Consider the following 15,476-nt stretch of genomic DNA (forward strand, 5'->3'; position numbering starts at 1 on the left):
GAAACAGAATATTGTAGAAAGACTTAATAGAGCATGGATTATGGTAGTTATGTCATCAGTTTGTTCCTTCTACATGGCAGCCACACTGTCCCTATCTGAGGTTTCCTGGCTCATCAACCAACTGTACCTCCTCCTTGTCTCCCCTCCCAGGGAGGAGGCAACCCCAGAGCTCTCTGCAACACACATAATCCACCCCTGACAGCAGGTTCTTTCCTAACCTAACCTCCTTCCAGAAAAGTGTGTTGTTTCCCTCTGAACATTTTATGGTTATATAGAATGCATCAGAATTGTTTGTTTGTTTGTTTGTTTCTTAAATTTATTGGGGTGACAATTGGTAGTGAAATTACATAGATTTCAGGTGTACAATTCTGTATTACATCATCCATAAATCCCATTGTGTGTTCACCACCCAGTCAGTTCTCCTTCCATCACCATATATTTGATCCCCCTTACCCTCATCTCCCAGCCCCCAACCCCCTTACCCTCTGGTAACCACTCAACTATTTTCTGTGTCTATGAGTTTTTGTTTCTCATTTGTTTTTCTTGTTCTTTTGTTGTTTTTGGTTTATATACCACATATCAGTGAAATCATATGGTTCTCTGCTTTTTCTGTTTGACTTATTTCACTTAGCACTGTACTCTCAAGATCCATCCATGTTGTCATAAATGGTCCTATATCATCTTTTCTTGCCACCGAATAGTATTCCATTGTGTCTATATACCACAACTTCTTTATCCATTCATCTATCAAAGGACATTTTGGTTGTTTCCATGTCTTGGCCACCATAAATAAAGCTTCAATGAACATTGGAGCACACGTGTCTTTATGTATAAACGTTTTCAGATTTTTTAGGTAGATACCCAGGAGAGGGATTGCTGGGTCATATGGTAATTCTATTTGTAATTTTTTGAGGAAACTCCACACTGCCATCCATAACGGGTGTACCAGTCTGCATTCCCACCAACAAAAAAGTGTATGAGGGTTCCTTTTTCTCCACATCCTCTCCAACAGTTGTTACTATTTGTCTTGTTGATGATAGCCATTCTGACTGGGGTGAGGTGATATCTAATTGTGGTTTTTATTTGCAATTCTCTGATGATTAGTGATGTTGAGCATTTTTTCATATGTCTATTGGCCATTTGTATGTCCTCTTTGGAGAAACGTCTCTTCAGGTCGCCTGCCCATTTTTCAATTGGGTTGTTTGTTTTTTTGTTGTTGAGTTTCATGAGTTCCTTGTATATTTTGGATATTAGCCCCTTATCAGAGGCACTGTTGGCAAAAATCTTCTCCCATTCAGTTTGTTGCCTCTTTCTTTTGTCGATGGTTTCTTTTGCTGTGCAGAAGCTTTTAAGTTTCGTATAGTCCCATTCGTTTATTTTAGCTTTTACTTCCAATGCCTTTGGAGTCAAATTCATCAAATGCTCTTTGAACCCAAGGTCCATAAGTTTAGTACCTATGTTTTCTTCTATGCAGTTTACAGAATTGTTTTAAACTCAAATTATGGGGTGGTTAACTCACAGATTATTTTGAATAGTAGCAGAGCATTCAATCTTGCATAGCTATATCCCAAATTATGTAATCTAAGAATGCAAAACTGATTGGTTGTCTTAAGTAATTGTACAAATTACTGTCATCCTGTGTGTTTATAGATGTTTCTGTCTGGATCTGGGCTCCAGTGTAGTATATACGTATAGGCTATTTTCAACTTGCAAATTAAATCTATAGAAACACTTAGTTAATGCTGTCATTCTGCATTTTAGTGACCCATTTTTTTATGTCTTAGCTGTAGCATTAAAACTGTATATTTCTTGAATGCAGCCTCCATGTCTTGTTCAACTTTGCATCCTGCCTATCACTTGGCAAGCAGCCTTGTCCATAACAGGAGCTTGAAAAAGCTTTGCTCAATGCATGAATTATGGATCTTTCCATAAATGCCCTTTGAGATTTAATGACTAACTTTCTCTCACACACCACTTTATGGACACTATAATTTAACCTGTGACTGTAGCCTTCCTTCATCACAAAAATTTTGGAATCAAACCAAATTTGTTTTTCTGAAGTATTGTGATTTATTGGGATTCTTTATGTCTGGGTCATTCAAGTTAAAAAGTCTATATATTACAATTGGTAGAATCTTCTCTAATGAAAAGAAGTTTTCACAGGCGCTCTAAGAATTTTCAGATTTTCTATTTAAAAATATCAGTAAATGGTTTCAACTAAACACATTTTAAAAATCAATTATCTTATGTAACTAAATCTAGCATGTTCCCACAGGATTCAAGTCAATTCATGTTCTGCTCTATGACTTTTCATTATTCCGATGTTTTGTGTGGTAACAGTGTGACTCCTTATTAGCAACCTACAGACAGTTCAGGATTTTTGTTCTTATTGGCCCTGACTGATGAAATTTGGCTTCATTATTTAAACATCAGGCATCTATGTTATTTTGTTCATGATACAATTTTTTATCTTCCTATTATTCTTTAAAACTCAAGTAATGTCTTCATCTTGGTTCCCTTCTTTGCTGACTGATCCTAATTTGTCAGTTATTTTTATGGAAATAAGTGTGATTTGTGTCTCTCTCTTGAATGTTATGCCTTGTAACCAGAAAATGTCTTTTATTTTTAAATATTCTATCAAAATATTTCATGCTATTTAATAACTCTATTTTAAACAAAAAAGATATTAATAAGTAGGTACTCTGTATTATATTATACCATATTTCAAGTAGATATTGTCCTCACCTTCCAAAGGCCAGGAGTCAATTTTTTGGATCTCCTAAAGGCAAAATGACTACATAATACTGCCATTTCTTTTTAGAGATACCCACCAAAAACAAAACAAACCAAAAAATTCTAAACAAGTATAAATCCCCAATTTGGACATAAAACTCCCATCCTTGCTGCTCTCTATATACTTCTTTGGCTATGTATTTGCCAGCTCTCCTTCCTAGTAATACTAAAATGCAATTATTACGTTATCAGTTTATAAAAGAGTGCTACCTTATTGCTTTAATCTACATGACCAGTAGGTTTACAAAGTATTACTATTATAGCTACTATGTCCAGAGTTACAAATATTTTCTGGTTATTATAAATAATCAGAGGCGTCTTTCTAAGTCTTGTTTAAAAGGAGATCATTCAACCATTGACCTCAGTGGAGGCCATTGATATTCACTTGATGAAATTGAGTCTGATTCTGTGCACAGTGATTCTATGAATGTGAGTTTGGATTCGAAATTTATTCAGAGTGCATATTATTGCAAACTGGAAAAGGTGCAAAGATCTGAGGAGAAAAAATAATGTGAGGGTAATTAAATTAGACAACAAAATGATTATGATGTAAGGTTGTGATGAAACCACACTCCCTCTATTTGCTTCACTTGTGCATTTTCTTATAGAATTAGTTATCTTACAAATTATGTAGTATGCATCGTGAGGATGTTTATTTTTATTTTGAATGAAAAAATATTAAGCAAATTTGGGACTATCGAGTATGAGTGACAATTTAGCTGATAGTAGATGACATGAATATACAGAAGGAAGAGACTTTCTGGGAGAGGAAGATTGGAAGTCCTGTTATGAGAAAGGACTCTGAGTGTCATGTGCCTGATTGAACAAGAATGAGCAACATGGATGATCTACACTTGCCTCCACCAAGTTTGAAATCCAGTCACAGGAATGTTTTAAGTAAGTAAAAGGGTGTATGGTAGGTGAGGGAGCGGTTGCACTGGGAGAGTACAGAAGGGTAGAGGAATCAGACACCTGGAAGGCAAAGCAAAATGTTTGAACACAGCCTAGGATAAAAAGGGGGCCCAGAAAAGCATGCGTAGACTGGCAGAGTAGAAAAGTTTTAGAACTTGAAGGTCCTGTCCAAAGGGAGTAGAAAGTTAGGAATTTAGGCAACATTGTGGAAGGTTTGGTAGATACTGAGCTGCAAGTCAGAAAGGACTAAGCTTACTTAGAGGCCACAGAGACTGAGCAATGCCTTAAAAGATTTGGGTCCAAAGAGTACCATGTTTCCCTGAAAATAAGACCTGGTCTTATATTAATTTTTGCTCCAAAAGACAAATTAGGGTTTATGTTCAGGAGATGTCACCCTGAAAAATCGTGCTAGGGCTTATTTACCAGTTAGGTCTTATTTTCGGGGAAACACGGTAGTCATTTTTGTCTAGCAATGTGAAATAAAAACAAAAGTCTACAGAGACTGGGAAACTGAACAACTAGGAGGACCCTGAAAAATCATTACAATTGATGTTGAAATAACTAAAGATACAGAAGAAATGTAGATTGTGATCCAAGTCCTGCAATGATGACATAAAGTGGAAATTGGTGAATTAATTCTACTAAATTTTCATTTTAGAGCTTATTGAAAACCAGATTTCGTATGTGAATCTTACATAAGTTGCATTTTAAAGAAATCAGCTCAAAGGATAGAGCTTTTTGAAAGACAACCAAACGACATCAAGCCAGTAAGCACATCACCTCTTTTCTGCTTGGGAGATACTCTCCGGTTATTGTGATGGTTTCCAGTTCACCCAGGAAGGAGACATGCTGGGACATGGAAAGCCATGAACAGAACTCTCTGAGCATCTTAGTCCCCAGTCAGGCTTGCCATACTCATATTCACCTATTATGGTTGCAAATTACTTCGATAAGCCAAATTACCCAAATCTAACTTCCAGGTTACAGGTACAATCTCGTATATACTCCCAGTGCCATATGGCTGTGTTAGACAGGATTATACAGTAATGAGCAGGCAACCTGCATGCACCATCACATTATAGTTACATTTTAATGGCTATGATATGGAAACAGACAATCATTTATCTTCTGCACCACATAGCCTGGGGAACTGAGTGCAGCAGGATGAGCTGAGATCTATCACCACAGGTTTAAACAAAACGGGAAGGCCTGGAGGGAGATACCGGGGTATATAGCTCTGATGGAATTTGATCCTAGCAATAAAGAATTCTTGATGAGCTTCTGGTAAGGGAATTTAAGAGAGACATTAAATCTTGAGCTCTTCAAGATTACAAATTTTTACTATAATACTGGAAGAAGACAGCCATCCTCAGGTAAAACAGACAAATTTTCTAAATGAGTCTTAAGTGTCCAATTATTTCTTTATTCAGAACTAATATTTGTAACACTGTGTCCTATCTCCAGTTCCATCCTGGTCATCATTTTATTCACTATCTTTAAATGGGGACAGAAGACAAGCAACAAATTCTAAGATCATATAAAATAGGACAAGTTTTTTAAATGTACTGAGCAAAAGTCAAAAAGCAAAAACCAAAACAAAACAAAAACCTAAAGGCTAAAATAATGAGCTTAATAACATAGAATATTTCATTTGGGGATAGAAATAACATATTAGTACCAGATGCATCATTTATGGTTTTTAACAGGCCACAGCTGCCTTTCTGAAGGGCGTCCCGCCTATTATCCAGCCTGCAGTTGTGTTTTGTACACAATAAAGCACCAATTGGACACAGAAGAATCAAAGGTGAGCACCTGATTCAAGGGCCCTCTCCACAGATTGTTCAATGAGTGATGGGGGGCGGGGAAGGAAATGACAGGATCAGATTGTAACGCTTTTCAGAATATCACACGATAATTTTCACATGACAATTTTCAAGAAAAGCGAAAACTGAAGCAAAGCTAGAGGAACCACACAAAAGAAGAAATTACATTCTTTAAAAAGAAGAAGCTGTAAAGTAGAAAATTATTAAGAATACGAAAGCGCTCTGCATCCAGGTCAGGTACACGGCTGCTGCTACCATTGTTGCAGCTGTGATGGGGACCCTGGGCCCTCGTCTCCCCTGCCACCTGAAGGGAGGGGGCTCGGCTAGGCGCTACCTTCTACCACCTCTCCATCAGCCCTGCATTGGCAGCCTCGAGGGGTGAAGAAGACAAAGGGGCCAAGGTTTGCTCCAGGAACATTTCCTCCCTGGATTCTGAGGAGTTTGTAGTTGACATTGCGTCCAAGCTGAGGGTGGCAAGTGTGGAATTTAAGGAAGGATGGTAAGATGAAGATTTTCCAATACCTTTACCAGAAGATGATAGTATTGAAACAAATATCTTGGCTGGATCTGGACCAGAGAGCCAGCCTGACTCACTAGAGATTAATGGAAATAAAGCAAGAAAGAAACTAATGGCTCCAGACGTGAGCCTGACCCTGGATCCTAGAGAAGGCTCTGTGTTGTCAGATGATTTAGATGAAAGTGGGGAGACTGACTTAAATGGCTTAGACACACCATCAGAGAACAGTGATGAACTGGGAAAATAATCTTCCAAAACCCCAAACTCCTGACGTTTTTAGGAGAGGTTCAATTACTGAATACACAGCTATAGAGGAAGAGAAACATGAATGACACTAGCATATTTTCAGAATTGGAGAACAGGACCACAGGGTTGACATGAAGGCAACTGAATCCTATGAAAAAGTTATCAGCCATGGAGGATGGATTAAATGCCATTGCTGTGTTTGCTGTCTGTTTTTTGCCTGAAAGTGGTCAACCTAACTATAGATGCCTGATGGACAATCTCTTTACGTGTGTTATTGGCACTTTGGAGTTGTTAGTAGCAGAAAACTACATGACAGTTTATTTAAATGGCAATGACTTGAAGAAATATGCCCAGTTTGGGATGGCTCAGGACATGCTACCAGCAAACTGATAGAAGGTTACAGAAAAACCTAAAATCTCAAATCATCGTACGTCCCTCTTGGTTTATCAGAACACATCCGGCTGTTACAAGACCTTTTTTAGCTCAAATTCAGTAAAAAAATTAGATACACCTTTAATTTAGCAGCAGTAGTGGAACTTTTCCCTATGGAATGTGTTGGCATACCAGAATGCAGAAAACAGCATGTTTTGTTTTATTTCTTTAATTGTATCGGATCTCTATATGTTGATGAACAAAAGGTAAATATTTTGCATTACTCATTTTTTCTCACTTCATATATATAAATATTTAGTAACTTCTCTTGTTTTTGTAACAAACAAAAGAGGAAGGAACAATTTTCCAACACCTTCCCCATAAGTCACTATTTTCTTCAGGATATCAGTTGAAGAACTAGGAAGATTTATTTCTGGCTGTGATTCATTTATATTTGTAAAGACTGGTTATAGTCTAAGAGATGATTTCCCAATTGGTTAGTACTAAAGAACACTCTCCAAATTTAAACCTGCTGCTCTCCTAATTTGAGTAAGCTCATCGTGACATTGAATAATTATATTACTAGAGAAATAAAATATTATTTATATCAGTATAACTTTAATGCTTTTCAGTGATTGGAATTTATTCTGTTTACCAAATTCTCTTGCTTCCATCTAATTTTAAAAGGACTTGGTAGAGGCTGTTAACGTAAATATCTGAGTATCACAGTGTTATAAAGTAGAAAAAAGTTATTTTGTTCTGTTTATCTGAGGTTTTAGTCTGTTTAACATGTCAAAGCCAGATTTCTCAAGTCAGTTTTGACTTTCTACAGTACTGTGTTAAATATTTTTTGGTTTTGCATGCAAACTTCGGTGATTTTATTTTTAGTGACTTTTTTGAGTTTTGTTCATCTTCATAACATATATATTTACAGAAATAACTCCCCTACCAAGGTATGAAGAAAAAAAGTTAAAAACGAAACAAAAAAGGTTTATGCACATCCTGACTGGGTTGCATCTATACTAGTTTATTTGCACAGACTAACTCTTCTTTACTGGTTGGTTAACTTGCAGACAAAGATAATCACATTTGTAAATATAAATATACCCCCAAATCCAAATACAGAGTGAATCCAAAGTTCCTAATGGTGAATATGGCTTGAATTCATTCTGTTTTAACACCATATATAATGCCAATTACACAGCCTGGCCTCCTCTTTTTTGGTATACCTACTGATAAAACTAGAGAAATTACTAAGAGTACTAGTTGAAAAACTAATTACTTTTAAGAGTTTATCAGTTTCACTACGTTTTTTAAATCTTTAACTTGTCCTTTTGAAATATTTGTGAGTTTTTTTTAAGAAATCAATTTATTTCCCTGGGGCTGATGATTATATTTGCAATACACGTATGCTTTGGCTAACTAACATTGATTTCCTTGTACGCTTAAATGGCCTGCTAACCACTCAAAGTCTACATGTGATAAAATAGCTAAAAGCTCAATGTACCATTTAACAGTAAAACACATTGCTTTCCATCTTAAATTTAATTTTGAATACTTCTGCTTTGCAAATAACAAACTATTATCTATTAATATTTTGGCATAGAAGATGAAAGGCAAGGGTACAAAACAGTTACAATTTTATACAGTAATTTTAAAACGCATAGGATTTGGATCTAACTTGTTAATATCCAATAATATTCAATAATATTTAAAAATATTGACAATTAGCAAATACAGTTTAATACAATCTTTCTTAAGAGTTAACGTGAGAAACCTACATGTAGTTATCATTTTGACCATTCAAAGGAACTAATTGTAAGTAACTGGAATGGAAACATTCTTAACCTTGGAGATATTTTGGTTCTGTTGATGAGCAAGAATTCAGTTGACCATGTGATAGTATCACAGCTTTAAATTTCTATGTGATACAGTTTAACAAACATTTTAACATAGAAATACAGACAGTGATTTTGGATCTTTCTATTTTCTCATTCCTTTCTAGGCCTTGATGTACATTTGCCAGACAAGTGGCTGTAATTAAAAATGTAATCTGGAATTGTAGAGTATTCTGAAGCCAACTTGTTCAGGGATTTCAAAATGAATTGCCTTTAATGATGAAATATGCTATATTGTGCCTTTTTTTTTAATGAAGTTCTTAGTATTTTACTACCTGTGAAGTAATTCAGTAATTAAGTAATAGAGTGGAATTTATTTAAATATATTGGTTGAAACCTACCACTATTAGTTTATCTTGGGTTTTTTTTGTTTGTTTGTTTTTTACTTTTGTTTAACTTTAAATGGAATTATTACGTGTATCTTTCAGGTACTTCTTAGTTTTTGTATAAAGTTTTTGTAACCTTAAAAAAAATAATAAATCCTTGTCAGCTTCAAAATGATAACACTCAAGTTTTAAAAATAGAGGGGCATGTTTGTAAAACCACAAGTTAACAGAGGCTATGTGTCAGGGAGCTTACTTAAGGTGAAATCTGGTTATAAGGAGGATACAAAACTGAGTGTTGAAGTACAGTCATGTGTCGCCTAATAATGGGGTGTGTGTTCTGAGAAATGTGTCGTTAGGCGATTTCATCATTGTGCAAACATCTTAGAGTGCACTTACATAAACCTGGATGGCACAGCCTACTACACACCTACGCTATACGGTAGAGCCTATTGCTCCTAGGCTACAAGCCTATACAGGATGTTACTGTGCTGAATACTGTAGGCAACTGTACCACAATGATAAATGTTTATCTAAATAATATCTAAATATAGAGAAGATACAGTAAAAATACCATATAGAAGATCAGAAAATGGTAGACCTGTAATAGGGCACATACCATAAATGGAGCTTGCAGGACTGGAAGTTGCTCTGAGTGAGTCAGTGAGTGAGTGGGGAGTGAATGTGAAAGCTTAGGGGACATCACTGTGCCATATTGTGTTGTGCTATGACATCACCACATCACTCCATTACGATCTTATGGGACCATTGCCATACATGTGGTCCGTCATTGATCGAAATGTCATTATGTGGCACATGACTACAGTGGCGTTTTAATAATTCACTTAAAATCATTTTCTAGAGAATTGTTTTTTCTGCCACTCTCTTATCACTACCCCAGCTGTTCTACAATTCAACATTTCAATACGTATTTTGTGTCAGGTTAGTGCGAAAGGAATTGTGGTTTTTGCAATTATTTTTAACTTTTTAAGCCGCAATTACTTTTGCACCAACCTAATAATTTGAACTTTTCATAAAGTTTATGTGCATTTGAACTTTTCATAAAGTTTATGTGCATTTGTAAATATATATATATATATATATATATATATATGTATATATGTATATATGTATATATGTATATATATATGAAAGAGAAGCAGAGAAAGAACTAAAATCAATTTTGTGCTGGTAACTGATTAATAATCGGTGGGATGGGGAAGAGATCTCTGATTTGCAGCATTTGACAATTTGCATGGTGTAAATATTCTCAGCCTGGCCAATTTAAGTCTCCCAATGTGAAGTCACCAAATGTGCAGTTAAGAAGAAACACTGCAGCTGCATTAGGAAGAAACACTGCAGCTGCATGCACCACACCTCTGAAAATGAAGGTCCACTCTTCCTGCTGCTAAGCTCCAGGGAGTTGCAGAAATCTGTTTCTAGTCTCCATGAGATTTGAGTTTTATATACTTGTTGTTTGGGAGCTGCCATTAAATTGAAATCTCCCTAATTAAAACCTAACCTAAGTGAATCGATAATCACTATAATTAAAAGAGCCCCTCAAAACAGTATTTTTTAATCCAATTAAAAAATGCAAGTACAGGGTGTGGAAGTTGCAGTTTTTCAGTAGCACAGGCTAAAAATATTTAGGTGCTTTAGATGGGAGGATGCTGTGGGGAATTCTCCATCTCTGTTTAACATAAGCTGTGAAAGCGGAATTTCCAGCTTCCTTTATTCTTTTACCTTTTCGGCATAAATGGAAATGACAATAGTAACATAAGTTGTCTTTAAAGGTACTGCAGTTGCTTGAAAAGAACTGCAGTAGCAAAACTCTCCCTGCTTATCCCCCTTCTAGGAAGAATTGGGACTGGGGTGGGCCGTTGAATCTATTCTGTGGCCTTTTAAGTGTTCTACTGTAGCTTCTTGTATGCATCTCTGCTGTAACACCGTGGTTTTCAGAATGTCACCCACAGACCAGCAACAGACGCCTCACCTGGGAACTTTTGCAAACACAAATTTCCTCTGGCAAACCTACTAAATCAGAAACTCTGGGGATGGGACCCAATAACTTTTGTCTTAACAAGCCCTCCAGTAGATTCTGATGCATGCCAAAGTATGACAGACTTTAACACCTTGTGCCTTAAATATGCAAATATGGTATTACTCTTCCTATGGGTGGTTCACGGGTTGAATGAAAGAAAGGCTTCTTCTCATTTCCTGTGCTTTCACAGTTAACTCAGAGTATGGATGGTGGGGACCACTTAAATTTTCCACGTAATGATTCCTGTTATTAACAGTAATAATTCAAATTTCACTGGCTTTTGCTCTGTTCACATCTGCCTAACACACAACCTTATATTCCCTCAACTGTTCCCACTTCTGCTAGTCTTAGAGGACATCTCCTGCTAGTTTCTGAGAAGCACACTAGTATTTTCTGGCTCTGACACCCCCTGGTTATGTCCACTGCCCCTGTAGCCACTTGGGAGCTGCACCAGAGCAATAGAACTTCCAGGCCACAGGGCCGGGGGCAGCAGGCTTGCTGGGAAAGGGGCTAGAGATGTGCCTTTAAGTTACATTTGAGAAACAGGTACACTGTTTTTACGTTATTCATGTTACAGAACAAAATAAATGGTGTCGTGTCCAAAGAAGTGTCCATGCACATTTTACGTTAGGTCCCCAAAATGTCATTTTCTCCATCATTTTGCAGGTGACTGGAGAACTGATGGACATATTGGGAAGGGGGAACTAGAGCTCCCTGCTCTATTGCCAGTCAACTCTTTAGTGGACAGGAAATCTAAGAGAGTTATTAGAACTCACAGGAGTTTCGGTGAACTAGTTAAAGGAGGGTTTATAAAACCTAATCAGTGAAGAAATGCCAAAAGCAATCATTGTGGACAAGTCCAGCGACACTGCTGATGGGGAAAAGTTTAGGGACGTGATAAACATCTATTAGGAAATAAAAAGTAGTTCAGAGTTAAGCTAATTTCCTTGGCCACCACAGTAACTATGAAAGTCCAAGCAATATTTTAATTTCCACAAAAGACGATAAAAATAATTTATGGGCCCATCCAGCTCCTTGTTGAATCTTTTGTCTTTGTTGTAGAGTAATTATGTCAACTTCCCCAAATGTGAACTCTCCTCAGGAGAGGCAGAGGCTGAGATATGGAGGTGAAAAACTGCATGTACTTTAATACCTCTGCCAAATGCATTTACTGTTCATTCTCTAGGAAATTTTTAAACTGCAGCTTCAGTATTAATTGAGTTATAGTAGAATATGGTTGCCTTGGGTGTATTGATCCATGTTATAGGGACTATAATAAAATAGCATAGTAATTTATTTTAAATTTAATTCTAATCAAAACCATTTACATTTAAACTGATGTGGTAACAATTCCTAACATTCAGAAACTTTAAAGAAATGAAATGTAACAGATATTATGTATCAGTCAGCAGACTATGGCATTTATATGAATAAAGAGGAAACTAAGAAAAATTTAAGTGGACAAAATATAATTAACCCAGTTGAAATTTAGCCAGATTATTATAGTTTGTCTCAGTGAACCTTATGGCAGTGTTGAACTTTTCAGTGCCAGTGCCAGGAATTTTTCTTTTAATTAAACCTCAAAAAGGTAATCCAACAGCAAAACTTCTACTCAGTGAATATCTAAGAGAACTAATTTCAACATTCATTAGTCTGCAATATAACATAAAGCAAGTCTTGTATAGCATTCTTTCTTTTTTTAGTGAAGCAGCTGCAATGTTGATTTTAAGAAAATTTCTCAACTGAAAACTGTACTTTACATTTTGAGGACCCTGTCATACTGTGCTCCCTTCATGCCTTTGCTGCCAAGAAGGAGCATATCATACACACATGGAAATGGACCGAAGCCTTCTTTTACATACTTTATAGTAGACTCCAAGCAAACAACAACATGAGGACATGAATTAATTAGCAACACCCCAAAAATAAGAAAATACAGACCCCTTAATTTTTGCAAGTGCTTACTTTTAAATATGTTATTGCCATTGCCATAATATATACAGATTTAAGAAATCAAATTCTAGGTATCTGATGAAAAGGTATTAGTAATGTTTTTCAACCACAAGTTAATATTTATTTTTTAAAATTGAAATGAACTTTTGTGTGTGTTTTGAAATATTTTGACCTTGAGTAAATACATAGCATATTCATACCAGAATCTGTAAAATATAAACACTCTTAGAATAGAATAGTATTTTTCTAGCTGATAACAAAAAGGAAGTATGTTTTGCTTAAATTGCGGCTGATGCCTTGTACCTCAGGGTAAGAGATTATTTTTCTAAGCACCAGAAGGGGAAGAAAGTAAGTTGATACACAGTTCAGTTGCTGTCTTTCCTGTCTGAAAGCTCAGAGAAACAAAGGTAACATTGTCATTGTTTTATGATTTTAACTCTGCTGGGAAGCTTCTCTAGTAAGTTTCAACTGCAGGAGATACATTTGATGAAAATCTTGAAAGCAATTGAGTGATATAAACTGTTGACTTTTATCCTTCCCTATCATGAGTTGCTTATTCTTTTGAAGGATCTTTACCTGGGAAGCTTTCAACTTCCATTGTCATGGGAAGCCTCCAGTATCCAGAGATAAAACAAAATTAACTTTTCAAGGACATGGTGGTCTGGAAAGAAGAAAGTTATTTAGGAACTAAACATAAATTCAAAAATTTAATCAGTTCCTCCACTGAATTTTAAGTTTTGTGAACAAAGCATTTCCTCTCACAGCTGTAGAGATTGCATGTGAAACTCTACCAAAAAAAATAAATAAATAAATAAATAAATAAAACAAACAAACAAACAAAACTGCAAAACAGATGATCTATACAATTTAATGAATTCTGGAAGCCAAGTATTGGCACTACAAATTTTCTAAAAATTTCTTAATTTTAAGTGTTTTATACTGTGCAAATTATAGCATAACTACTGTTTTCACCTCAATTATAATAAATATGCTCTAGAAGAAAGGATTTCCTCTTTTCAAAACTTTTATTTTAAGGCTAGCATTACTCCACATTCACATATAGTAAAGTCAACTGAAAACTAAACTCTTCAACCAACATTTTAAGTTGGTTAGTAACAGGCAGCCAAAACTGAAAAACACTGGCATCTTCATACACTTGTAATTACACATACATGTGTAATGATTCACGTTCATTACAGATGAGAGACTGAGGGAATGGGGATTGTTCTACTGATAAAGACATATACAACTATTAACCTCTGAAGAAGAACATTAATAATAATACTTTTTCCCTGAAAATAAGACCCAGCCGGACATCAGCTCTAATGCATCTTTTGGAGCAAAAATTAATATAAGACCTGGTTTTATTTTACTATAAGACCGGATCTTATATAATATAATATAGTATAGTATAATATAATATAATACAATACAATATCATATCATATCATATAATAAATACTGGGTCTTATATTAAGTTTTGCTCCAAAAGACATTAGAGCTGATTGTCCGGCTGGGTCTTATTTTCGGGGAAACACAGTTAACTAAAATTTTTCACGTAAATGTAGAGCAAAAATTAAGTCAAGACTGGGCTCTTTCACACATTTATTCAACCTGTATTTATTAAATGCCTACTCTGTAAAATGCTTTCTAACTATATTCTCCCAGTATCCCACTGCCATTTCATTTCAATCTGTCCCTTGAAGTTGACTAGTACATTATCTTTTATCACGTCTTAACACTTTAATCTGTTAATGAGATGGCTTTAACGTTGAGTTATAGATGTTATTTATCCCTCTAGTCCCTTCAATGTTAGCAAGGGTGGAAATTAAAAGTATACATTCCAGAACCTTAATTTATACCATTTTATCATTTTATATTAATGATTTTTTTGAGGACTTTGTGGGCAACCATGTCTGAGCCCAACTCCCTTGTGCCGCTCTGTTTTCACAAGCATTTTTGAACAAGAAGGCAAATATTTCTGAGCCACAGTAAATCAGATTATTAATGTCAAAAGATGTCAACAAGAGAATAACTGGAGAGAAAAAAAATGAAGAGTCTAGGCCTTGCTATAGAAAAGTGTTGAACAGATACAGAATTTAGAAGGCGTAAATAATACATTTACGCTTATGAAGAGACTAATTTAAAGAGTTCTAGTTACTTGTCTGGCCAAGTTTATGACAGGACAGAGCTAGAAACCAGGTTTTTGGGGGTTTTAGTCCAGTATGTCTCCCATTATTACTTCCCTCTAGCATTACGGTTTCCATAGAGAAAAATTATCTATAGTATTCAATAATTTACCTGAGTTATTTTTTTAAAAGAATGAGGGAGATATTATTGACCTTAAATCAAAAGTAATTTTTCATTATCTAATTAGGTATCTGCTCTTCGCATTACTGTATTTACCAACTCCACTTTTTTATCGAATTTTACATTTCAATAACACTCAACTTCACGTGAATGTTTTATTTTTCTTTGTCTTTCATTTCTACTTTCCCTCCTTTATTTTTCTCTCCCTTTATTTTTAAGATTATAGATGTTTTCTATCTGAGCAGTTTTGTCTACAGTAGCAAATAAAATGGTATGAACAACTGGTAA

General features: G+C 35.5%; 1 pseudogene; it reads left to right on the plus strand.

The window, feature by feature from the left end:
• Positions 1–3,632: 3,632 nt before the first annotated feature.
• Positions 3,633–15,476, plus strand: part of LOC109456900 (BCL2/adenovirus E1B 19 kDa protein-interacting protein 2) — a 28,084-nt pseudogene continuing 16,240 nt past the window's right edge.

The sequence above is a fragment of the Rhinolophus sinicus genome, linkage group LG04 (assembly GCF_036562045.2).
Source record: "Rhinolophus sinicus isolate RSC01 linkage group LG04, ASM3656204v1, whole genome shotgun sequence".
Classification (NCBI taxonomy): domain Eukaryota; kingdom Metazoa; phylum Chordata; class Mammalia; order Chiroptera; family Rhinolophidae; genus Rhinolophus; species Rhinolophus sinicus.